Here is a 26,363-nt window from a genome sequence, read left to right as displayed (position 1 = left end):
TACTTATTAAACCATTTCTCAACAGTTGGTTGTCTTGGGGCAAAGACCGAATAATGTTTATCAAGCCCAGGCTTGACTTTTTTTAGGGTTTTCCCAGTCTTTGATCGCCCAGTATGATATCCAGACTATGGCAAGTGATTAGTATGGCTATTGAGCAAACACGAATCTCTTTTTTTGTCCGCTTTGTTACCGGCGAGTCAAACAAGACATTTCCTGATCAGTTGCAAACAAGTAAACATGGCTGCTGCGATTGATTTTTCCACCAATCGTGAAAGGCCAATTTTTAAAATACATTGTGATAGGTAATGAAACATGGGTTCAATATATCCTGACCGAAACGAAACGACAATTAATACAACGGATCTATACGAGTAGGTATATATTCCTACTAAATTTGGATGAACTTTCAAAAATCTTGAGGTTACGGCAACAATTTACTTTTTTGGTTAAAAAGTTGTTTGAATGTGGAGGTTACGCTTGGAATAACAATTAATGTTCCTATTTTGAAGATTTGCATTGATTGTGGAAAACCATTCAAAATAAACGGAAAGGCATGCTGAAATCTGGAGTTGTGCTGATCTACGGCAATGTTCGTCTCTGTTGCCATCATGCCAACAATTTCAATGGAATATTATGGAATGCGCGGTGGCTTGGGAAGTAGAACTTGGATAATAATCAGTTTTTCTAGTCACTTAAAATGAAATATGTCATATCAGTGAATAAGTGACATATATGAGTGATATTTAACTCATTCAAAAGAATTTCATTTCTTTCTCACATTAGATTCATGTCTTACATAACACATTTTTATCATCACGCCTGTGAAACATTTTATCTTATTAGGCTTATTTTATATAAAAATCTGATAACAGGAATATTCTAACTTCTGTTATATCTTTAATATATATATAGATATACTATTTATTTTGATTCATTTGTTTAAGTTGAATGTGAAGATTACCCAGATATTTTGTTAATTCTTCTGTGATCTCAATGTAAATATTAAAATTTGCAACAGAATACGACACAAAGTTTGTAGCGTTCAATATGCAAGAAAATATAATAGAATGGAGTTAAATATATTGAAAAAACTGTATTGAATACAAATTGATCGTAAAATATGAGTTTGAGAAATGTGAAAAACTGATAGAAAACGATATAACTCATATTGCTAAACTTTATTCTTACTTGAAGGACAATATAGTTTCAAAAAATTCAACCGCAAAACTGATACACCGGTGTTGGTTTTAGGGAAGCGCTCATAATACCTATTCTAACATCAAAAGTAAGGAATTTTGCTAGTTAGGTGAGAAATTAAGGTGTCTAAAGGACACGTGAGTTCAGATCCAAGAAGCCAGCTGATTTTTCCAAGGAACAATGGTGGGTCGTAGTGTTCTATTTAATGCATGTTATAACCTCTTCAATTTTTTTTCACATTTTTTATTATTTTGCAATTTTTGTAATCATTTATTTTTATTAACCATTTAAATTTTATATTCAATTTTATACTCAAAAAGATCGAAACTTGTCAGAAGTCGGTGGAATCTCCCATTTATTATCAATCCGTAGACTCTACCCTGGGGAGGACGCAAATTCACTTCCAAAGAGTGATGTTTTTTAAATTAATACGTTAGTAACTTTGATAAGCTTTTTTCAATTCTAAGAAGAAATTTGAATAATGAATTATAGGAAAGAAACATTCTTTCAGCATTTTTTAACCTCTTTTATCCTATATTCGAATACTTTTTTTATTACCATAGTTCTCAAAACGAAATCGATGGAACGTGATTATATTTCTTTTTTCATTTGAGATCACTATTCGATTGATTTAGAAGACAATATTTGTCCAAATCGTGATATTCAGAATGAATTTGATATTGTTATTTTCTATAGATTCCATCCATGTTGATGAATGCGTAACTAGCTAAAATAATATTTGACAAAGTGCTTAGCTCTATTTTTTAAGCTTTTTGATTAGTAGACATAGTGTTGTAGAAGTGTTTTCACTAAACTATATGTGCCTCGGGTGCCGCGTTTGCTCACTTTGACTCCAAAGAGCGTCTGGATGTACATTTGACAGGCCTTACGAACGCTGTTTATGCAAAATGAATGGAATTTTTGTCTCGATTTATAACTGTAGATGAAACCTGGATCCATCTCTATTTCCTTGAATTAAAATAAAAAACAGTCAAGACAGTGAACCTCTAAAGGCGAATCTGTTAAGAATTTGGCGAACCTTGCATGGAAGATAAAGGGAGAAATCACAAAAAATCGATCGCATTTGATGAAAAATAATGTGCTTTTCCAACAGGACAATACAAACACGTCGTTGATAGCCATGGTTAAAATAAACGAATCGCACTTAGAATTTGTTTATCACCAGATCTGACCCCCAGCAACTTTTTCCTATTTCTTAACCTCTGCTCATTTGCAGATTTTCCTCAGACGAGAACGTTATGTCTATTGAGGAGAAAAACGAGAAATTTCATTTGGAAGGATTCAGAAATTTAATTTGACCATATGGAAAGAATTAAAAGTACACTATATTGAAAAATAAAAATTATTATGAAAAAAGTCTTGTTTCTTTTTTAGGTCAGGAGCATTTCAGACAACCCTCGTATATTTTTTAGCTTACAGAACTTTGTCTTTTTTGAATGAAATTGATTTTGCCGTTAGGAAATTTCGTAATTTTGTGAAAAAAGTCAATTGACAAACGAGAAGCCAAAGTAACAACCCAAATTATACCACTGGTTGTTCATATTCTTGGGAAAATTAATTGAAAATCTTTTTAATGAGAAAATTAGTGAGCAGTAATCTCGTCACAATCGAAGGAAATATTTTCATATTCGAATTCACTTACTTGTCTAATAAACTTTTTTATAAAATTAATATTTATAATAATAAAACGATTTATGACGGTTTTATATACATATACATCCGGTATTTTAAATTGATTACATAATCTAGGGGTAGACTATATTTATAAAAATCTTTTGAAATTCTCGTAGGTCGATAATGTGGGAGTAAAAATTCCATGTTGAGTCGTTACCTACGGAGATAGATCGTAAAAAACGTGAATAATCATCAAAATTTTAAATAAAATATTGTATTACACGGTAGTCGATATTTTTCAAATTGTGTTGTAGCCTTTCTTTTTATAAATGGAAAAACAATCATTTGTGATGAATCAGCAACATATTTTTACAAAAAACTTAATGTTTATTCAAGGAAAATAATTATATTATTCACAGGAAGCCTACTTCCAAATTTCTTCATCTGATCTACATTTGTACACGTTTATGAGGGTCGTCTAGAATGTTACAACATAGTCGGTTTTTGAATCTATACTCTCTTTCCATTGATGCTCCAACTTTTTTGACCCTCCCAACTAATAATAGGATACTTCTCGCTGGGGGGCAGAGCCGGTGAATATGGTGGGTGAGTAAAAAATTATAAGTGCCATTCGTGAATTTTAGTCAATGGGATCATCGTAGTATGGAAAGATGCGTTGGCTTAATGGAAAAGAACTTTATTTTTCTTAATATGCCGTCGCATTTTTGTAATTTCTCCCATTACTTTACTGAACTAACAACTGAGCAACAATTTGAAAAGTTTGCAATAAATAGCACATTCCACTCTCACACTCCATAATCCTAAAGCAGAAAAAATTCTCACTGAGGTGGTAGTCATCTTCTTTATTATATAGAAGGATATTGTGAAGCTTCATATGAGTGGTGTCTTTTTGATTTTTGAATTGAATCTACTGTAGCCTTTAAATCCTGGAGAAATTTGTTATGCTCATATAACAACTTCTGTAGTCATTCAACTAATTCTAGGTAAGCGCCTGGATAAATTTCATAACGGATGCCTATATGCTATTTGGAAACATCCATTATACTTACGGGAATTTTTTAGGTTTAATATAGGAGTCAAGCCTAGAAAGTTGGACTTTACCATTTATTGTAATGTTGTATTTGTAAGCAGACAGATGTTTACAAGTCCAGTGCAATAATTTGAATTTTAATATCTTTTTATAATATTTTGCATAAGCTGCTCGATTAACGTATGGATTTTTTTCTTTGTGAGCCTTGTTAATTTTTTTTGACAACATGAGTTTGAATATACCTTTAGCGGTTCGTTTCAAGATTTCAAGATGACTTTCATTATATTTTCTAATAGCCTCTCTATGAACTTCTCTATGGTGTTTTGTATATTTTGAAACAGCTTTTTGTTTAGTTCTGATTTAGCTAGAAAATATTTTTCGTCGTTTCGTTCCAATTTTTGACCGTTTCATCGTTTTAATATTTCAGTTATAAAAGTAGTTCATTACTATTCAAGAAAGTTGTGTCAGAAGTTAGTTGAGAGAATTTGATACATCTTCGGTCTCCGATTCAAGATTTTTATAAAGATGAACTTATTGGTGCAAATATAGGATATGGAACGTCATAATGTCTATTGTTGAAGTTTTCAGAAAAACTGTGTCTTAATATACTTGAAAATGATATGGAAACAGCTCTGCCGCCGTTTTAACTTTACAAAGAGATCCTTTGACATGTCCTCGAAGTATAAACGTTTAGTACTATAATGTTCACCAGATGCTTGCTGAGTGAAACATTCGAACCTTTGCCAGTTATGAGAGCCCTTTTGACATAGCGCCAGACACTGAATACGATATTGAAGAAAAAGGAGATGGCCATTACCGAGAATACGTACAACTTATCCAGAAAATAGAATACGCTCCAACTACTGTGCTATATTGGCCTTCTTGCATAAAATTAACAAAGTGTCCTCGAATTCATGCCCCTGTGGTGAAAAGTAAAATCTATCCGACATTTCTTATAACTACTCCTTAAATAACTCTATTATTTACTCTCTCTACAGTTCTCTGAAGACTACGAATAGAGCTTACGGTCTATTCTCAGTGCAAGACATTGTGTTTAAATTTTCAGACAGTGATAACATAACACTTATTTCAAAATTTTCAAATGCTTAAAATATCAAATTGTAATCATAGAACTTGATCAGTATTAACAAGTCTACAGTGTAAATGAGGTCAAAACATAAACCACGAATAGATAGAAAGTCGGAGAAATTCGATAAAAAACATAATTTTAAGAAGGTATTTCAATATTTTTCCTGGGAATTTCCACGGGTATGTGTATGATATTTTCGCTATATTCAGTACTAAGAAATGACCGTGTCTGCAGACACGGTAGGCATCCAGTGTAAACCAGTGTACTAGTTTTCTTCTTAAGAAGTTATTACAAAATTTAAAATCCACAACAACAAACACTATCGGTAATCTAAAACAAGACAAGCGATATGGATAAGCAATAAGAAAAGATAAAAGAAATATGACATAAATCATCCACATTATAATAGTCACCATAAAATAGATCAAAGAATTCATTAAAAAATATTCGGATTATATAGAAAAAGTTATTTCATAATCGAATCGAGTTATTCAACATCATAACTAGTGGCTATAAGTCAAATTACGTGAGTCCTTGGATTAACTTAAGTTAAAAAAAAATAGAAATACTTTTTTGAACTATAGATATTTGAAAGCATCAATAAACTTGTTGATTTAACATTATTGTTCGAATTCAATAATATCTTGACGTTATTACACATAAACTGATTGGATAAAACGTCAGTAACTTGTACATTTTAAATTTGAATAATTTTCAGTGACCAACACAGAACAAATCCGTGGGAGGTAGCTTTTAATACCTTCAGCTCAGTAAGAGGTCTTCGTAGTTTGGTAGCCTAACTGCTGGACTTCACACTAAAAAAGATTTACTGAAAGGCGGGGGGATACCATATGAAGACCGAAATCGAAAAAATAAGAGTGAGAAAAAGTTATTATTTGAATGAATCTGAATTTGGAATTTTCAAAATATTTTATATTTGGTTGCTGTAGGTTTTTCATGGGTTCATTTGCTACCTACACTTAGATGGCGCAATTTATGTTATGAGGTCCTTGATAGATCCTGAAACAGGTAAACTTTTGTAGGAGAAAATATAGAACCTCAACTCAACTCAATGACGATGACGACGATGACGACAACGACATTTTTAGTAATTTTTATAGTCAACAAAATAAATATCGAAATAAGAATAATAAACAGGGAAATTGAATCGAAAAAGCTGCTGATATTTCACGATGTTGTTAAATCAACTACTTAAAATAATTGTCGCAGAGAGACCGCCTTCAACATCGCCATTTGAAAACGTATTCGGACCCATCCTAGCACCTGTGAATATGGCTTTTTTGCGTGAAGTACTTCATTTGCTGGAGCTAACGAGGGTAAATGATCCACAAAGATTCTCTGCTGTTTCGTCGTACTTGACTATCCCAGCCTATCCTGGAGAAGATAGGAAGCATCGGTAGCTTTGATCATGCAGTTGTCCAAAAATGCTAGCCTCTCTTTTTATCAGGCCCCACTGCGTCAGTCTCACACGATAATAGTTCGGTCACAGCAATTCCTTAAGATGATTCGGCTAACATAGTCGTCTCGTCTTTAACGTCGCCATGTTCTCTCTTAACAAGGCCACCTTTTTTGGAGCATGAACCAGATCTAATCCGACCCCGTAACTCGTAATTTTGAGGGAGGTAAAGAGGAGTGTGGTCATACCCTAATGCTAGGTCTTCCAGAAATTGGTCTGCTGAAAAGTCTGTCTATCAGCTAGTCTTCAGATTATAGCACAACTACTACGATGCTGAAGACTCAGTGATCCTTTAAAGGATTCGCAGCGCGGTTATAATTGTCGAACATAATTGTTTTTCAACGTCAGTACTCCGTCGTCTCTTATACTGTAGAGCTGCTTCCACTTGACAAAGGGTTCATTGAAGTGAAGAGGTCCCTTCTACTAAAGTACGTCCACTAAATGCTGGGAAACTCACCGGAAAGCCTTAAGAGTCGAAACGTAGGCTGATAATTCCATCAGAGGACACTACTCTTAGAGATCGGCTAATTGCATTAAACGCATTGGGAGCATCTACCAACAACATGTATTCTCGCTCTTCTTCCAAAATATGGCATGTATAGCTTCTTCGATTATTGTTTTTATCCTTATCGAAAGTTGATCCACCCCACAAGCTTCTTTTGTATCTTCCGCTGCGATTAAGGCCATAATATTTGGCTTATCCTTGGCATTCTTAACTATTTTCCATAAACAATTATCTGTACTAGTAAGTAATCTATTAAGGATTTCTCTTGTTTATTTTTAACTTCTCTTATTATTTTATTAATAGCTTTATGTAGAAAGTGTGTTTTGATAATAATTATAAGTTCATTCTCTATATCTATGCTTATTATTCTTTTTCTGTTCATATTCTTTGTCTTTTGTTTTACCATATTCAATTCGATGCCTTTGGTCTCTTTTCCTACTCTACCATTCAGATCGCTTATTATTATTATATCACAGTTATAATCCTCTATTACCCCTGGTAGTGGTAAGTAGTAGATCCGAATTTTCAGTTTCTTTAAGGTTAGAATAGAGAAGAATGTGAAATAACCATAACTCTTTGTATTCAGAGGAGCTCCTAATATCCACAAGAAAAGAACGGACATAATTTTAATCAGTGTCACATCATAATAAATATTTTTTTATTTGTCAAATATTATACAGTCACGTTCCATAAACTAGTAATAAAAAAATGATCTAAGGCTTTATGATTACCACAAAACCCTTATAAATAAAACGGATGCTCTCGAACCGAGAGCGGCCAGGTATAACAAGATTGTTCTCAAAAAAATATTCCCTCCTCTGTCCATATACACAAAGACACGCCATACGACAAAACCTACTTAAAAAACCATTCGTCAACTATATATTATGCATATGTAATATTTTCTCATTAAAAAGATTCACAAGTTATTTATTACTTTTATAATATTTTCGTTAACGTGTTTCATTCTAAAGTGATGATTACGGTCCATAGACCGGTTAATATGAATATATTGTGACGGTCCAAAATATCGTAAATTTTTTTTATAGGGTGTTTTCTTCCATATGTCATAACTTCTTTATAATAACGGACGAGATAACTAAGTATCTATGTTCCAAAGCGGTCAGAACTGTTATTATTTTTTATGTTTTGAATAACTAGAAATTTGTGGCATTTCATTGACTAGATCTAATTGACTTGATTGTTGCCATTAGCTTAACTTTAATTGCAGTTTCAGATTAATCAATCCCCTTTTCACGTAACCTCTGTATTATTTCAGTTCTTCAAGTGTTTAAAGTAGAAATACGTTTCTTTTAGCAACTATGAAAGGAGTATTATCCATCACAACAATAGACTGATCCTCGACACGTTGCAGGACGTACTTAAATTGTAGTTGAAAGCGACCTACGTTCATGTCCTTGTAATCGCCCCCATCTTAGATCTTCTATATGAAAGGTTTTCTTATTTTGGTTGCGAAATTCTGCAATTTTACTGAGTTAAGGGTGTGAAGACAAAAAATCCGTACAAACTGTTTGTTTTAATTTAATTATTTGCAATTTGCTGTATTTAAGCATGAAAACTAAATCTTGCGTTTGTCGGAGTTTGCTCAGAATGCTCTATTTAATCCTTCATGTGTAGTTGCTTGCCAACTTTAATAATAAACGTATTGCTTCAAGTTTCACTAAAACCGTTCTATTCAGTCCAGTTGAAACACTTTAGGAACATTCCTAAACTACGCAATAAACGTAATATTCAACTCTGCAAAAGCTCCCGCAACGTCCTTTGCATAATGAGCAGATGCCATATCTGGTCAAAACACAAAATTCCCTTCAAAATGATTTTTCTATATGAACTGCCCTAATCTAGATCAAACACACTCTTTTTCATATATTTTGGCGATTACAGAATTTCCAGAAGAACAAATGTATGTTGACGAACGACCACGAGAAGATATCGCCAACAATACCAACAATTTCTAGTTTTTGCCTTATTTGATATACATTTCTGAATTTACTTCCTCACCTTTCTGACAGTAATAGGTCTCATCATTTTCTGTTTCACTTTCGTCAAAAGTAAAATATGACTCGTCGTCGATATTGACAAACCCTTAGTGGGCGAAAACTTGTCACTGAGATTTGTAAGTTTTGATTTTTGTTCAATTTGTTTCTTCTCAGAATATTTTAGTGCTGATTTCCTTGATTTTTGAACCACATTCTGTTCTTTGTACTGTACATATTTCTTATCGATTTCGAATTTTGAATTTTATGCTCATTTTTCACAAACAGTTGTCCGTCAGCCGCTTTAACCTAAGCTTCTCTCTTCTGTTAAGGCATTTTTTGCTTTAACTAAACCATATACCGGTCCAACAAGCCGACAGATATCGTAAATTGCCATTCTTTCAAATTGATTAACCGCAAACGATTTCTTAACATCTTGATTTGGCAATTATTCTACGTACTTGGTTTCTTTTAGATTTTTCATTCTTGTAACAAAACGAACATGATCTCAATCGCATCTACTTTACTTGCTAAGCTGTCTAAAAATGTACCATTTTTCCCCACGCCCTTAAGTTCTTGCCAGATAATTAATTTTTCTTTCTATCATTGCTAATTTTTTGCTGCTCAGTAAATATGGAGTTGAGTTCCTTCAATGCAAGGTTCACGACTCACGTTGGCAATACCGTGGTTGTTACCTTTACACTTTGGTTATAGAAAGTATGCGTGATTTACAATTGTGAATATGTAGTGTCTCATTTGTCGGGCATCAAAACCAAATATGGTTGAACAAGCTCTCTAATATCGATTATAATTGCAAAAAATGTTAAGTGTTAATATCAACAGATATAATAATAAAAGGACTTTAATTGAAAATGTTCCGTACTCAACAATTATGATAAGAGAATTATAAATATGTTTAAGATATCTTTGTGAAACCTTTTAATCCTGTTTATACAAAGGGATTGGAAGGAATTTTTAAAAGAGTGGGTTTCAAATTCGTTTATAAATCCATACATTTAAACTTTTTGGGTAATCCTAAGAATAAAATACCAAATATGGAAGACAAGAGTGGTATATATGAAATTAGCTGTAAGGATTGTGATGGAAATATGTCGCGTTGGCTAAGATATCTGTTAAGGTCTGATTTCAAGAGCTCGTTTGAATTGGGAACGGACCGAAAAATCGGGTATTGCCGAGAACGCTGTCAGTAATAATCACGAAAGAAATATAAATAATGTAAAACTATTAAAAAAAATTAATCAATAGAAAATGGTTGATAATCCGACATATAACGACCTATACATCAGAAAGAAACAAGACCAGAAACATCAAAAACGAAACAACTCTTAGATATCACAGAAATGATAATTATCAGGAAGATCTCTGGAAAACACTACTAGACCGAGAAAGAAGCTAATAATATTAACGAATGGGTATCACAACCTAGAAAACAATGGAACCAACATATAAGTCGAATGACATACAATAGACTGGTAAAACTAGTAAAGGATAAATTGTAACACTGAGTAAAGGTCAATCACAAATGAGGTGGAGTGATAATCTAGAGCCAGAATGAGGAAAGAAGAAATAGAAGATGGACCTATCATGGAAAAAACAAGAAGAATTGGCATTATTGAAAGCTTAGTAGCCCTGCAGTGTTTATGCACTAGCGGCCCCTGTTTACCTGAGAGAAATATATGTAAAATTTGTTGTTAGTTTCATACTCTTGAAAAAATCGGGTTAAACTTCAGTTTATCTTTTCTGTCGGATGTCGAGTTAGAAACCCGTACATAATAAAATTTTATGCTGGTACAAAAAACGAGTATATACGTACCTTTCTACCGGTAAACTAACGTTTTACAATATTCAAATCATTTCTTAAAACAAAACTTTTTTACTACAGTGCCCACCTTAATAGTTAAACAGTGTGAAGTGGCAAAATGTATTTCATTAGGAGTCGTAGGCCGTGAAGTGGAACAAATACAGGATGTTAAGAGGTACGGAAATGCTTTTTAGCACGGTTCAATTTTTCCTGTTAAAAATTAAGAAATCACCCATGAATATCAGTCATGTAGAAAAGATTGCCTACCTTAAAAAACGTCATTAAAAATTTCTAATTAACAATGTACATAACAACAAGATTGATTGCTGTCTCGCAAACTTATTATTATGTAAATTTGATCTTGGAAATGCTTATTTTTTATATGCAAATCATAGTTAACTGATTTATTTCAGCATATAAGATTGATACAATATTTTGTGAATTACCAAAATAAATTCAATAGTTCCAAAATTATGAGAAAACACAGTAATCAGTATAAAATTGGTAATTAAGGGTTTCTATTATAATAAATTTTTTATAAAAAATGAGACGAATTATATTATCAGTTACTTGATCTACTGTTAACGTATGAAAAGTCGCTTTATCCTATATTAAAAACGGACAAAAGTTGAAGCATCATTTCATAACTTGCCTTATACACATATCCAGAAACTTGCTTTTTCCAGGTGACGAATAGAAATTCGGGACTTATAAGGTATGACTGCAAAATTTTACGTATTATTAGACTGAATTCGGAGCTTGTTGATGTGTGAACAAGATCAACACGTATTATTTATGTGGTAGTGTGTTCAGCTAGAAAAATATTTTTGGTAACAATATGGAAAATTAATCTTTTATTTACCGGCCGGACAAGAAAAAGGGAGGCAAATCGACAAATTTAATAGGTAAGCCAGACATATTAGCAGTTATAATGGTATAGGTTATATTCGTCTCGACCAGTTACCTGTTTTCCCAAAATGCAAGCATTCAGTGCTCATAATGCAGGATATTAGGGACCTTAGGGACGGATTATTTTATTAACTGAAAGCCAAGACTGACCAAGATAACTTTTGAAATATGCCGCCTTATCTAAAAAATTAAGTTTCTCCTGTTTTGTGCTGAGATCAGTTTCCAAAGAACTGAACTTATCCACCTCCTTAACATTTTATTATGCCCTTATTGAGTCGCATCTCCGTTATGCCCTTCCATTCTGGGATACGTGTGGTGAATCTCAATTTGAGTGAATCTTCAAACTACAAAAGAGAGTTGTTAGATATTTACTGGGACTAAACAGCAGGGCTCACTGCAGGGATGTCTTTAAAAGATTAAAAATTCTCGTCCTTACTTATTCATCTTTAAATCCGTTTGCCTAATTCGTAAGCACGCTTCTCCAATTTCAGAAAGATCGTTGCGCGGCTATCCACCTAGGAACACGGATCACAACTTTTACCTACCTACTCCACGTTTAGAATTAATTAAGAGCTCAATATTTTACAATGCAAAAAATGTACAATTACTTACCAATTGAAATTAAATCGATATCAATTTTCCCGCATTCCTCAATAATTTGAGTGCGTATTTACTGGAAAGTGCCTTCTACTCTGTCAACGACTTCTATTCTAATAATACTTAATTCTGGACATGCTTCATACTGCTTTAATTTTTGCTATGGACTTAATTACTAGTTTTTACCTATTACTATTACCTAGTTACTGGTTAGTTACTCATTATGGTTTTATTCTGCATGTTGAAATTTTTATTTATTTGTTTTTTCTCTATTTAGTTATTTTTTAGTTTTTACAAACTTTTGTCCACAAATTGTAACAATTCGTATGAATGTAAGAGTATAGTGGTGGGTCCATGTCGCATATATAGTTATGAATTGACGCAAAAAATCCAACTCATATTCTTTAAACAGCGTTGATAGGGTTTGGTAAATGTTCACATCTGAAAGCACTGTTAAGTCAAAATGAATAAGCCCGGCACACAACGCGCGAATAGCTTACGCAAAGATGATTCTTTTTTTTTTCTATGATATTATCGTTTGTTGTCACAGTTTTTGACCGTTTCAAACACTCGTGTTCGTCAAGCTAATATGGCTAAGAAATCTGAAATTTTAGTAAGAATGTCCAAGTTGGTGTTGGAAACTGTTTAAAGAAACTTTAAATAACTGGTTTAACAGCCAACCAACAGAATTAACTCATATTATTGTCAAATAGAAACCAAGTGTTCAAAATGTCTGAAATTTTGACCGAATTGACAAACAACAAGTCTACTATCAAATGCAACTGTCCAAAAATTAAAGAAGACAATCACCTAAGGCCTTCAATTGAAAACCAAGGTGGAAGCTGGACCAGCAACAAGTAACAAAAAGCAATGAGATTTGCATAATATTTGGCAAATACTTTCACGGTCAACGAAGGAGAAGGAAAACTTGATAATATGAAATCAAGTCAGCTTGGAAATAACTTATACTACCTCAAACAAAATAATCAAAATATTGAAAAAAAAGAACCAGAAGAAAGCTGCTAGTTCTGATTTAATTAGGTACTTTTTAAGAAAGTAGCTGAAGCTATAATGATAAACTAACCACCACACACAGTATCTTCATAAAGGTCAATATCACTATCACTACCAATAATATCAAAGTAATTTGAGAAAATAGTACTGAATACATGAAGTCTTTTACTTTGAAATTGATACTTCACATTAGTTTGTCTTCAGAGAAAGTAACGGCATCACAGTTGAATTCACAGGATAATCACAGTCGTAGAAAAATGTCTAGAACAACAGTAGTTCTGATCTTCTGTCTTTTTAGACTATGCTCAGGCATTAGACAAAGTTTGGAACGAAGGACTGAAATACAAACTGAACAAATTTCCGCCTCAACAAATATTAGAGAAGTATATTGAAACTAGTTTTCAGAGCAAAAAAGCTTCTCTTGACTTGAAGTAAATTAACGTGAGTGTACGACAAGGTAATATGTTTGGACTGGTCCTTTACTTCTTGTACACTCTCTAACCACACAATATCCTAGCTGTAGACGACAGCCACTTAGAAGCGGTAATCTACATATAGAAATAAATTTATAAAACTAGTTATTATACCAATAAATAAAGAAACGCTTCGTGGAAGGCGTTGTTTTATAGAATGGCTCTATGGATCACCTGATCTAAACGCTTAGATTATTTCCTGTGGGCAACTTAAGAGACATTTTCCGTAAAACAAACTTTGCAAATATTCAGGAATTAGATTATCACATAGATAAGAGCAGTCAAAGACGTTACAAAATATATTAAAAAGTTTTAAAAAGGGCATCGTTTGCTGTATTGTAAGGAAACACTTTAAACATTTGCCTCATCTGATCCATTCTTTAAATATAAATATAATACATTTCAACAAATTTCTCTTTCATATTGTCAAGCTAAGGTCTAAACAGAGTCTTTTCAACAAAAAATAATCGTGTTCGTTATTTATTTACCTTATAGGAGCGTATTCTTATTTTTTGTCGGCAAGTGCGACAAGTTGAAACTTGCAAATACTTGCCGATTGTTTAGTTTAGTTCCCAGTTAGCCCTGTGAGACTCAAGAACGATTTATACTTTTTGGGCCAAAACATGTTTCTGTGAAGTTCTCGCAATTTTAGATGTGTGAATTTTAAAATGGGTGAAACCAAAGAAATATCGATTTAAAGTCGTTCATTAATCACAAGTCTTCATAGTATAGGCAAGAGTAATCGCACCTTTGCCGCCGAATCAAAAATACTTCGATATAACGTTGAATACAACGTGAACAAATATGCAACCATAAATAGCTTTGGCGATAGAAAACGTTCAGGGCGGCTTCGAAAAACCACAACCGCTGAAGATAAACGTATTGTATTGATCAGTAAACGTGATTGACGATTGACGGGACCAGTGATAGCAGCTCAGATCAATGAATCTAGGGATCTATCTCTGAAAACTTTTATAGGAAAAAGGAAATGGAGAGAAGCTGGCATTTTTGGAAGGGTGGCAATGACCAAACCTCTTTTAATACGACAAAATGAAATTGAGTGATTCCAGTAATCTGAATAACATAAAAATTGGATCCATAAACAATGGGAGAGAGTTTAATGGGATGGGAATGAAGACCATAAAAATTGCAGTGATTTTAAAGAAACAATGATATAGAAAAGGAAAAGGTAATACGCTTAGGCCAGTGCCTCATTGGCAGAAAATATTTCTTCCTGCATGACAACGATTCTCGAAGCTGTGCAAAGAGTATTCGAAAGAATTGGAAAAGAAGAATGTTCTTGAAGTAATGATTTTGCCGTCAGAGTCGCCCGACCGTGTTGTCGTGGAACAACTTTTGACCGGTAGTGTAATTTAAAAGTTTTTCTACCACATATTAACGATTATTTGAACTGAACTAGTTTATTCAATAATAACCTTCCTAATGGATACTTTCAAGTTTAGTGAAGGAATTGCAAATGTAACTATAAATCAAAAATTGTAAAATTGTTTGAATTTGGTATAGGGAGCATTTGTTGGAAAGTAATCAACATTTTTTGAGGATTTCAGAAACAAAGAAATACAGACTAATCCAAAGAAACTGAAGATCTTATGACAATGAAAACAACACCATAATGTCGGTCATGTTACAAACCAAAATTTATAAAAATGTTTCCGTTACCGTGATAAGAGAAGCGTTCCATAATTAAAACTCAAAGTGTATATATTGAAATATTTGCATTGGTAAAGAGAAAAAAAAATAAGCGATTAAGATTTCTTTTCAATCAATCTGCTAAAGATATAATATCATCTAAATACGTAAAAACACGTTCGACACGTTGCAAAATTTATAAATAGTAAACATATCTGGATTCCATAATAAGTTTTCTTCCCATCATATAATCTGTAACTTCTAATAGCGTTTTAAGTACAGTACATTCATCTGAATCTTTTTTTTGAGCGGAATCTAGTGATTTCATTCAATTCACATTACTATTGATAAAGAGTAAACTCAGAGATAAAAAAAACATTTCCGTTCAATGATACATCAAATTAAAGTTCGATTATTATCACAACACACCCTTCGTAAAAAAACTATCATCTTCGAGAAACGGAAAATGACGGGCAACGGATACTATGGTCGCCATAAATAATTCATGCTTTCAAAATTCATGTTGGCGGAACATAGTCTTCACGTTACAACTAAAGTGATGTTCAATTAAGGCCTCATCGCTTCATTTAAATTAAAACTTGTATTCGAAGAGTAACAATTGATGTTACTAAATTAATGAACTGTTTGTATACGAAGTAAAAGGTGAAGTGTTTCTCATTACAATGTCAAATGTCAGTTTTTTTAACGATTATATAGTGTTATAATATGTATAATAAGTAATGCACAAAAATTAAAAAACATACAATGCTAAAAAAATCCAATAACACGTTAAACAGTTTATTTTGAATTGAATTTGTGTTATGTTGTGAGACAATTTCTAATGTAGTTGCGTGAGGGTTGTCTTTTAACGACAAAAATATATTTTATTTTGAATGGTCGCTTATTACTGATCTTCCAGATTTTGTTTCTCGTTCCATAAATTTTGCTTACTGTGCTTCTAGCAATTGGAGGCCTCATAAATTGTGTTTCGCTAAATAAAGCACATTCTACCCATTATTATTGGATGTTGGCGATTACATATTTATAGGCTTCTCTGTCATCTGAAGTGTGAACCAGATCTACATCCGTTGTTCTTAATACTTTGAGTAATTTGTGATGTTGAATCTTGTCGAAGGCCTTTTCGTAACCTATAAAGCAGAGAAAGATATCCTTCTGTACGTTTCAGCAGTTCTGAACCAGCACACGGATACCGAGTAGAGCTTCTTTTGTCCCCATTCCACTCATTAGAATTTCTATTCTTCTTCTTTAAGTAAAAGGAGCAATAATAATGAAATTGTGAGGCAGACACTGACAAGCAGTTCTTTTATTAAAAAAATTGTAATAAACAAGAAAAAACAAGCAGGCAGAAAATATACAAAATCCAAAGAAAACCAACACAGAGGAGAGTACATACATAAGTAAGGAGAGAAAGAAAAAAGTAAGAGAAACGAAAAAGATAAGCTGGGAGGAATTCGGAGAAACATTGAACAAAGAATATGATGATGAATACAGAAAATTCTGGGATAGCATAAAAGCAATGGCAGAAAAGAAAAAGAAAGTGATAAAAATAATTAAGGATATAGGAAACAAACAAAACCAAAAACAATATTGAATACATGGAATTCCTTCTACTCAAAGAAAACCAAGGGAGAAGCAGTACAAAATACATCATAGCAGAGGAGAAAGAAAGAGAAAATATAAATGTGAAATAAATCAGCTATAAAGACAATACGTAAAATCGAAATCAACAAAGCAAGCGGAGCAGATAGGATAATGGGAGATAATGTAAAAAGCATGGAAGTGAGAAATAATACCACAAGAATAGGAGGAGGATCTGCTAGTTTTAATCCACAAGAAACGACAAAAAAGAAATAGTGGAAACTACAGACCAATATGCCAAAAGACCTACACTAGGATAATAGAAGGAAGACAAGACGAACCAGCAGCATTCAGAAAGGGAAGACACACAATACTCGTAGATAATATTTTCATACTAAAAAATAGAATTGATATGATACGAAAAAGGAGAAACGCTGCACTTAACCTTTTTAGATCCGAGGGCAGTATTTAATCCATAGAAACCACGTGAGGAAGATATAAACTAGAAATACTAAAAAATAATTGATATTCCTGAAAGTGTATATAGGAAACTGCAAGGGATGGATTGAATGAACAAAGGTCAGAAGGATTTATGATGGAAAAAGGGATAAAACAAGGGAATAGTTTATTATTCGTACAAAAAATAGATGTAGTACTAAAAACAATAAATTTAGAAAGCTTCCTATAAGCAGACGACGTCGTAACTATAGAAGAAAATTGCAGAAAGGTGGAAGCACTAATAAATAGTTAAATAAAACAGATTGAAAACCTGCAAATGGAAATTAACATAGAAAAAAACAAAACAATGAGAATCATCGAGAGAACAATGTTTAATAAGAAGATATCAAAGAAAGTAAAACTGACCGTATACAATACAAACCGTTCCAAAACTGACAAATGGAAGTGAAACGTGGGTAACTAACAATAAAATATATAGTAACTTAAGCGCCATCGAGATAAAGAACCTACGAAAAATAGAAGAAAAAACTACAACAAGAATCAACCAAAGAAAAAAGGTGGCTTAAGATAGATTTAAAAAATGAATATTAAAAGCAAGAGCTATAGAAAGAAGGAGAAGGGGCAGACCAACAAAAACTTGGAACGAAAAAAAAAGGAGATATAGAAAAACAAAAAAACAGATAATAAATCAAAGTTGATGCTGGCACAGGATAGGAAAAAATATGAAAAAAATGGGTAAATACTCTGCTTCCTTGGTAAGGAAAAATGAGAAGAAGTAACTCGCTAATATTTTATTTATTATTTATTATAATTATTTATAATCTTATTTAAACCTTTAATAGAGTATTTTTCTACTTTCGTATATAATAGTAAACTATAGCATATCAAGATCCAATTGAATCTGTAAATAAAGCGTCTTTGATTTACGTAAAAATTATTTTAAAAAAAATTATCGATCGGAATTTATTGAGGAATTTCTTTGGGTGTATAATGCGATTCGTGATGTTCCGACGAAAAGCGATTTTAACCGAATACGGCCGCCCGCGCTGCTCATTGTAATTCACATAACGAGAAGACGCGTGTCAGCCCGCCCTGCTTCTTGGGTGCGCCCTGCTCAAGTACTGATATTGCTCGTCTTCTTTTTTATATCCATCTTTTATAGACTGAGAAAGTGTGTCAAGATAAAAAATAACGTTAAGTTTATTGCTAAATATGACCTATTTTTTCTATTGAAATATAAATTTTGTGAATATGTATTCTTTAAAACGGTAGTGTTTACTATTATGTATATAATAAATAGATATATTATTCCTAATGAAGTAGTTTTTACTATTATAAATATTATGTTTTACGCAGAAAAGTACATTACATTTCGTCGCCTTAGAATATAAACCCGTTAACAACCTCATGGCGTTTTTACATGATACAAAGAAAAATTTTTTTAATTGTTAGGACAAAAAAAAAATAAAAAAATAGTTGGTCTACTTAACAATTTCATAAGATGAATATCATTATTTATTATATTTTTCAATAATCAATAATGGCAGCTATTTCACTATTAGTTCATTAAGAATCATTTATATATATGGTTGGGAACGTGGCAAGGAAACATCAAAGTAGACTAATTTTAATATATTTTTCAAGCTTTCGAATACTTATGTATTCATCGTCTGGGAAATAGTTAATTAAGATTTCTGGTGATTTTGATATTATTAAAGCTTTTAATCTCATGGAATTCAAAATTCAATATTCAATATTAATGTCCCGAGTGCATGTCAAATTGTCGATAATTTAATTTTCTCGAGTGCGCGAATGCGCACGAGAGGAAATTATGAGACAATTTGACATGCACGAGAGGGCATTTTGGGAGACTATTTCCTGAGAAAAATTTAATTTAAAATAAACAATAATTGTTCCTTTTCTTAAAATATAAAATTAAAACCAAATGATGTTTATTAATCCTAGACGAAAATTTGGCACTAGTGCAAATTATCGATAATTTGCACTAGTGCAGTATTATCGCTGAAATTTGATCGTTGCTAGGTAAACATAAAATATTACAGCTTTTTGGTTGGCTTAAATTTTTCGAAGGAAATAGTCAATAAAAAACTACTCATAATATAGCTGGCAAAGACTTGAGCAAGAACGTTGGGCGCCAATCGTTATAAATTATCTTTGTTTACTTACTATTCATTGACAAGTAGCGAGTCTTTATTAGTAATGTGAAACTTTGTAGTAAAATTTTTATTAATTGTCCTAATAGTTCTGTTTTGAAATAATGATAATGAATCAAGTATTAAAACATTATTATGAATTATCATAAATTGTCATTATTTGTAATCTGTCATTATGATAGATGTTGGATAAAATTTTGACTTTTATATGAATATTCTTAAATAGGATATAGAATGTATTTATATTGGATAACAATTCATAAAATTGGATTAAATATTTATATCCCATCAATTTATGAAATTATTATAATTATAAGAATCGTTTATATTTACGTTAACTATTCAATCCAAATATTTCAGTACGAGCCCGGGAAATCTATTTAACTTTAGTTGGAGTTCTTGTATGTTTGTGGAATTTTATTATGCGTCTGTTTAATTTTTAATTAATCGCTTAAAGTCCTTTGGGCCATTAAATTACCGTAACTTCCGTTTGAATTTTTCGTTACTTGTTATATTTTTTTCCGATAATTTACAGTTTATTTCCCGATTACTTTTTAATACAATCAAAACTTTTTTTATTTATCCCATAACTAACTCACGTTGGGTTTTTTCTTTGTAGTTTTTTTTTTCGAGCGATTTTCAGGTTTTTAAATCATGTTCCTTCTAGAATCCTGTTATTTGTTGTACACTGAGGACACATCTCGTAATATTCATTTCATTTATATAAGGTGACAAATTCGACAATGTAAGAATCAACACTAAATTATAGATTATATATCATTATGTTATTTCAACTTTTAATGTTGATTCCTTCAAGTCTATAATTAATTCTATATACACACATACATAATCTTTGTTTAATATTATTATATAGTTCCTCTCTGTGTTAATTTTTTTAGACAGTGTTTCAAATATAAGAATATATGACTAGTTTTTCTGATTTTAGTCTTCATAAGTAATGAAAGTTTTGGAATACAAAACTTTTCATCTAAATGGGGTAAATTATAATACATGTGCTAATTTCTAAGTTAAGTACTATTTGTGAATGTTTACTTATTTATGTTTAACTAGTTATTTTTAAAAATATCACAAGAATTTTATACATAGTCTTTTAAAAAGCAAGTTGAGAATTGCATGCAATTATTTTTAGGCGCTCAGTAACTACTGCAAGTTTTCATGCCAATTCATATCGCTAAATATTACCAAAAGTGCATAAAAATGAAATTGAAAACTAGAATAATTAAAAAGAACACCAAGTTTATAGGCTAAATATCAGTCATTTTTGTGAATTACAAAAATATGTACGTATTAATATAAAATCAAAGTCATCCTGCAAAAAAATCAGTATATCAATATTTTTATCAAAATAATTTGCTAAATATATCGATGTTAACCATATAGATGAAATACAAATAATTAAAAAAATAGAATTTCTTCTGAAATTACCAATTCATGAAAGGCTGACCTTTGGAATATGAGTCATAACGATTATTTCTACTGATTGACAGAAATTTTGATTTGATTCATATGAGTATTGTAGTTGACATGAAATTATTGAGGCTCGTTACGTCATAAATTAGAATGCTAATTGACTTCTGTAAATCAATTTGTTACAAACTCAATTTATTATCCGTTTCATATAACAATAATTGAATAAATAACCAATTTTACTGACTTTAAGGGATACTTATAAGCACGCCGGTACACATAACATACTGTCGACTCGTAATTCTGGAATAATTTCCACTCTACATATTTCAAGATATCTACTTACATAATCAAATATAATTGAAACAGTAACCTATAAAAATAAAGTAAATAAATAAAGTACTCCACTTCATTATTTCACCACCCAACAATTGTGAATGTTATTTATACAATAATATGTTTTATCATATAATCTATGGATTACTAAGAAAGTATTATCAAGTAATGATAGTTCATAGTATTGTCACTCGAATAGTTTTGACAGAAGTGTGTGGAAAATTACATGAAGCTGCAAGCGCTGCTAAGACTCCTGTACTGACCAAAAAAGCCAGTCATTTTCCATCAGACGAACTGAAAAGCTCTTATAGTTAATATACTCGCCCCCAAAGTGGAGACATCTTAAAAAAGATAAAAAATTCACGATAACAATTTTTTTATATTAAGCTCTACTAGACAAAAGACTAATTACTAACATAATGGGGGGAAATGGAAATGTGAATTTTCTCAACCTATTTTTCTGTGAAGTGGCTTTCATGTGAAAAATATGGAAGAAATTATGGAGAACAAAAATCTCATTTGTATTATCACTATTTGCTCAACACTATTTAATAATATTTCGAAAAAAGTGAGTCACAACCTCAATATGTTAAATTCTCCAAAAGCTGCCTGGAGGTACTTGTTTTATAGTAATTGGTTACAACTGCGTAAGTTATTCTGTTTTTTCATAATTCACTATCATTCGGGTGCGTTCCTTATAAACTATCTGTGTTACCCTTTCCCAGACAAGAAAAACCCTTTATTGTTAGGTCACAAACTATCTTTTATCAAACTGATTGTTCAGGTAATTAATAATTCTTCTAAACAGGGCACCGTCATCTTGAAATTAATGTGTATGTCAAATATTTGAAGATTGTTCTTTAATAATTCTATACAGAATTTGTAAGTAAATGTGCTGATGAAATTTTCTTCAACAAAGAAATGTCAGAAGATTCCTAGTTCGTACTTCGAAATATTACACTACACTACACTCAAAAGTTTTTGCGCACTCCATAATCCATAATCATTAAATTTGAAAAAAAATACACTTTAAAAATTCAATTATTGTCAAGCGAAGGTTGAAACGGTGTCTCACAAACCAAAGTGATAGTGTCCGTTATTTTATTACTTTATACGATCGCATGTTTATATTTTGGGAGTGCGACTGTTAAAATTTGCAAATATCGGCTTATTTGTTCATTGATTCTTAACAGTTATTTCCTCGATGTTTATGGATGTTGTTTAGTCCCGATTAGATCTGTGAGACTCAAGAACGTGCTGTGATTTACACTTTTTGGATGAAGTGAATTTCGTATTCGAATTGTTTTCGTTCGCGCAACTTCAGACTTGTAAGTTCTAAAATAGATGAAACCAAGAAATTATCGTTTGAAACTCGTGCATTATTCGCAAGTCTTCATAGTCTAGGCAAACGTAACCATACCGACGAGTCAAAATACCTCGACGTATCGTGGACTACAACGTAAAAATTTATCTTCCCATGACAACTGATATCTAGTTAGCCTAGACCAGTTCCATGCATAAACAAAATATTGTGTTACCAATAGCAACGAACAATAACTTATTAGAAGTGTCAGTGTGGAATGGCGACACTCTGGTTCTTCAGGACCTAAGAAGTTTCGTGTCCAAAAATCTGCTGGAAAACTTTTTGCTTCAGTTTTATTGGATTGACATGGAGTAATCATGGAAAAAATTGGAGTTTCGAGCCATCATCAAGTACATTTAAAAGGGTTAAAAGGTAAGTCGATTTACGAAGATATGCTTAATACCCTTGGTGATCAATGTTCTTCGTATGCGAACTTGAAAAATTGGACTGCAAGCTTCAAAAGAGGTGAATTCTCCATTGAAGATGATGACCAATCGGAAATCCAGTTTCTGTGTGAGTCCCCGAAAATATCGATGCAGTTCATGATATGATTTTATCAGACCGTCGAATTGGGCTAAAACGGATATCTGAAGCACTCAGTATTTCATACAAACGCGTTCATCATATAGTTCACGTCAAATTGAACATGAGAAAATTACTGCAAAATGGATCCCCAAATGTTTGAATGTTGACCAAAAGCGTGCAAGGGTAGAAGCATCGCGTTCAATCTATGCTCGATTTGAAAACGATGCCGACTTATTAAACCGAATTGTTACTATGGATGAGACTTGGGTATATTTCTACGATCCAGAAACAAACCAATAATCAATGGAATGGCGACACTCTGGTTCTCCAAGACCTAAGAAATTTCGTGTCCAAAAATTTGCTGGAAAAGTACTTGCTTCAGTTTTTTGGGATTGCCGTGGAGTAATCATGATTGATGTTTAAGATAAAGGTAAAACAATAAGTGGAGATTACTATACGATATTACTGACGACTCTACGGGAAAAAATTAAAGAGAAAAGACGCGGAAAGCTATCTAAAGGTGTTTTGTTTTGCAGGACAACGCCACTGCACACAAGTCTCTTGTTGCCATGGAAAAAATTTCGTGATTTAGGGTTTGATTTACTAGAACACCCCCCTTATTCAGCATATTTGGCTCCGTCCGACTATCATCTCTTTCCTCAACTGAAAAAAAGTTTAAAAGGTCGTAAATTTTCTTCCAACGAGAAGGTAATAAAAACTGTGCAGGTCTGGTTTGCAGAGCAAGAAGAAACATTTTTTTTAAAGATCTGGAAACGTTGCAGGTTCACTGTAATGAATGTATCCAATTAAGAGGAGAATATGTTGAGTAATAAAATATTTTGACATTGAAATTTTGTTTGGTTTTATAGTAGGCTAAGAATTTTTCAATATATCCTCGTATATACTAAAGAGTATCTGTTCTTTATAATTTTGGTTGTCAGTTGATTAATATGTTAATAGTCAAAATTAACGAAGCATCTCGATAGTTTACGACCTCCGTTAAAACGAAAATAGAATTGCCATATCTCAGTCTTATTGGGGTTATGACAAATTTTGTTTAACACACATAATTTAAACATATAATTTATGAATAGAATCAGTAATAAAAACTTCCTGGTGTCATTTATTTTATATTGATCTTTTGTTATTGGAGTTCATATTATTTATGATATGTTCTATAGTATTATACGGGGTGAGTCACTTGTATTTATACGGTTTGTAGAGGGTAAGCAGTGATATTTTTCAGAATATAGTTCTCATAGCCATATGAACATCAATTACGGCTACAATGTCAATTTATTTCCAACCATACACGATGTTCCAAAACAAGATAAAACCTTTTATATTCATAACAATATTTGCATGCAAATTGACAAAGTGATAGTTGCTCAAATTTGTAAATAAACGGCAAATACGTAACGTACTTTTTTTATTACTCAATGCTGAGAAATTCTGTCGAAATTGTTAAACCGTGTACATGCTAATTTTTAAATGGATTTTCAAGTTGAAACTATCGAAATACACTTTGTCTTAAAAGTAAATTTTATTTACTTCAGAAAGGTGTACGTTTCAAGTAATAAAACTTCCCTTTCCGATGACAACACATCCGCTAATGAAATGCTTGTACATGATATTACATTAAAGCTTCTTGAAATTACCACGAATCAAGTACTTCATTATATTCAAGTCTACAATGTAATGAAAAATATTTAGACACTTCTTATTCTATAAACATCATGCATGCAGACATATTTTCACAAGGACAAATGACACACGTCTAGTCAATACAAGAATTTTGAATAATATCTGAGATGGAAATCAAAGAAAAAAGTATTGATTATATTAAATAGTATCAAGAAACAAATTTATTGAGAAATGAAACAGAACAAAATTGTTTACATAGGAAAACGAATCTCTGTTAATCCATTGCTCACTGAACTCCTATCGGAATAGTAAAAAGAATTATTATTAAGTTCTAATGTTGAATTTTTATAATTGTGGTCAATGAGTACAATGTAATTGAATCTTTTGAATAAACACATTGTTGTATGTATTATGAGTTCTGAGAATAAAGTGTGTTTTAAAGATTTTTGATTGGTTATTTGTCATAAATCACGTCGGGTTCAAATGTTCACTTTGTTCATTTAATAATCTTATAAAAAGTATAGCCCATCGTATTCTATGGTTTTAACCCAACGTTCAGCAAGCTCTTTGAGACCTTGGTAAATTCATTCTTTGGGCTTATACTCAATCGATCGGACAAACAGAGTGACCCAAACAACAAAGCGTAAGTGAAGCAAGATAACCACGCGTTTTTCCATCCTTAAGCTGGTGAATCAGATTTAAGAGTCGGAAGGCTCAGTTACGTTTCAATGGTTTGTACTGTTCTATTTTAATATATCTTTGGTGTATAAAATTTTTATATTTTTAAAATGTCAGATAGTAATACGACTTAAGACTCTGCTTATTTATTTTACCTGAAAAAAGATCAGAAGAACTGCATTTTCATATAAATAAATAAAATGTAAGTTTGAACTTCTACAAAAATGCAGATGAAGCAAATCCTTTATTGTCAGTCGATGAAATCGTAAGAAAAATAAGAAACTTTGCTGGAGTGGTTCCTTCAAGTGTTTTTTTGCAGTTATGAGAGAATTTAAAAAAAAAAAGAAACGGAATGCCAACAAAATATTCAATTTTGAAAAATGATGATATTACGCTGATCTGCCAAATTTAAAAAGGCTACATTCCACAAGTTGTTGAAAAAATTGAGTTTTAAATTTAAAAAAAGGAGAAGAAAGGTTTGTTACTCGAGATAACAAAAATAGTATTGTGGAGACGACGGTATTTAATGTAAATAAGGACTTGAGGCATTACTATTCACTAATCCATACAAAAAAAGCATATTAGCCATTTCAGTATTAGTAAACGCAGGCAATGTTGTTAACTAACAAATCCCTATGATAAAAAATTTCTTATTCGTTTTTTGCGTTAGTTCTTAGGTTTGACCCAGTATTGGACAACGATATTTCAAAGGCCACTGTATTTACAAAATCACCACTGTA

At 31.9% G+C, this 26,363-nt stretch overlaps 1 protein-coding gene across 1 annotated transcript in view; it reads right to left on the bottom strand.

The window, feature by feature from the left end:
- The window catches only part of LOC130445920 (putative transcription factor SOX-15), a 183,947-nt gene that overhangs the window by 1,995 nt on the left and 155,589 nt on the right, over nucleotides 1–26,363 (bottom strand). The window lies entirely within an intron of this gene.

Source organism: Diorhabda sublineata, chromosome 6 (assembly GCF_026230105.1).
Source record: "Diorhabda sublineata isolate icDioSubl1.1 chromosome 6, icDioSubl1.1, whole genome shotgun sequence".
NCBI lineage: Eukaryota > Metazoa > Arthropoda > Insecta > Coleoptera > Chrysomelidae > Diorhabda > Diorhabda sublineata.
This window is presented reverse-complemented; position numbering and strand designations above follow the sequence as displayed.